Genomic DNA, 2,161 nt, shown 5'->3' with positions numbered 1-2,161 from the left:
AGCACAGAAATCGACCATTACACTGAATTAATATTTGACAAAGGAGGCAAGAACATACAATGGCGTAAAGACAGTCTCTTCAATAAATGGTGTTGGGAAAATTGGACAAATACATGCAAAAAATGAAACTGGACCATCAACTTACACCATACACAAGAATAAACTCAAACTGGATAAAGTAATTAAATGTAAGATGGGAACCCATAATCATCTTAGAAGAATACATAGGCAACAAAATTTCAGACATCTCCCTTAGCAATATGTTTGCAATACATCTCCCAGAGCAAGGGAAACAAAGGAGAAAATAAGCAAATGGAACTACATCAAAATAAAAGGCTTCTGCACGGCAAAAGAAACCTTCAACAAAACAACAGGAGAGTCCACTGCATGGGAGAACATATTTGCCAACAATATCTCTGATAAGGGTTTAATCTCTAACATTTATAGGGAACTCATACAACTTAACAAAAGAAAGACAAACAACTCAATTTAAAAAATGGGCAAAGTACCTCAATAGATACTTTTCGAAAGAAGACAGAAGGAAGGCCAAGAGACATATGAAAACATGCTCAAAGTCACTAATTATTCAAGAGATGCAAATCAAAATGACAATGAGGTACCATCTCACACCTGTCAGAATGGCTATCATCAACAATTCAACAAATGACAAGTGCTGGCAAGGATGTGGAGAAAGGGGAACCCTCGTGCACTGCTGGTGGGAATGCAGACTGGTGCAGCCACTGTGGAGAACAGTATGGAGTTTCCCCAAAAAACTAAAAATGGAACTTGCATTTGACCCTGTGATCCCACTTCTAGGAATATATCCCAAGAAACCAGAAACACCAATCAGAAAGGATATATGCACCCCTATGTTCGTTGCAGCACAATTTACAATAGCTAAGATTTGGAATCAGCCTAAATGCCCATCAGCAGATGATTGGATTAAAAAACTTTGGCATATCTACACAATGGAATACTACGCTGCGATAAAAAGGAAGGAACTCCTACCATTTGCAACGTCATGGATGGAACTGGAGAGCATTATGCTAAGTGAACTAAGCCAGTCAGAGAAAGATAAATATCACATGATCTCACTCATTTGTGGAATATAATGAACAACATAAACCAATGAACAAAAACAGATCTAGAGACAGAGAAGCATCGATCAGATGTTCAAACCTCAGAGGGAAGGCAGGGGAGGGTGGGACTAAGGGGGAGAGATCAACCAAAGGACTTGTATGCATGCATATAAGCCAAACCAATGGACACGGACAACAGGGGGATGAGACATAAGTGGGGGGGGGGGAGTTAATGGGGGGATGAGGACACATTTGTAATACCTTAACCAATAAAGAAATTAAAGATAAAAATATTATTATTATTATTTTAAAAATTTAAAAAGCCAAGTTCAGTGCTCACTTCGGCAGCACATATACTAAAACTGGAACAATACAGAGATGATTAGCATGGCCCCTGCACAAGGATGACATGCAAATTCGTGAAGTGTTCCATATTTTTTTTTAAAAAAAAAAGCCAAGTTCAAATTTTATATTTTCAGACTCTTTGGAAGTTTTGTTCCAGGACATGGCATCCCAAAGAAAGCCAAACTCGGGCTCCAGATTCCAGTCTGCAGCTTGATTCTCTTTACTACCCATTCTATTTTTTCCCCACACTATGAGGGTCCTTGGGAAGATACATGTAGAGACATACAGGCTTGGGAAAGAGGCTACAGACAGTTTGGGTATGGATTCTGGGTCCCAGTTACCCAGAGCACAGTCTAGAAGGATGAAGCGGTGAAATCAGTTTCTAGGTTAACATATCCCTTTGGCCTCAGTGACATTTTGCACTACAGGAAGGGATGCAGCCAGATGAAGGCCAGAATAGGGCTCTCTAGGGCATAGGGCCCAGGGCAGGGACTCTCATTGCTCAGGCTTAAGTGCGAAGCTTGCCTAAGCTAAGAGAAAATGCACTTATCTGATGAAAGGAGCAGTACTTATGGTTATTTCATAATTAGCCCTTATCCATGCAAATACCTTATCCAGGTTTGAGAAATCACTCCATTAGATTCATTTGAGTTCTTTTTTTAAAAGAATATTCTTTTTTAAAATATGTTATTTATTTTAGAGAGAGAGAGGAAGGAGAAGGGAGAGAGAGAGAGAGA

The 2,161-nt window shown here is 39.5% G+C and overlaps 1 non-coding gene across 1 annotated transcript; it reads left to right on the top strand.

Moving 5' to 3' along the window:
* Positions 1-1,411: 1,411 nt before the first annotated feature.
* LOC132240440 (U6 spliceosomal RNA) lies at positions 1,412-1,518 on the top strand. The gene has a single exon (XR_009454330.1). It is a non-coding gene; the product is annotated as a U6 spliceosomal RNA (small nuclear RNA).
* Positions 1,519-2,161: the final 643 nt, after the last annotated feature.

Source organism: Myotis daubentonii, chromosome 8, assembly GCF_963259705.1.
Source record: "Myotis daubentonii chromosome 8, mMyoDau2.1, whole genome shotgun sequence".
Taxonomy (NCBI): Eukaryota; Metazoa; Chordata; class Mammalia; order Chiroptera; family Vespertilionidae; genus Myotis; species Myotis daubentonii.
Note: the sequence above shows the minus strand (reverse complement) of the source record. Positions and strands in the feature narration are given on the sequence as shown.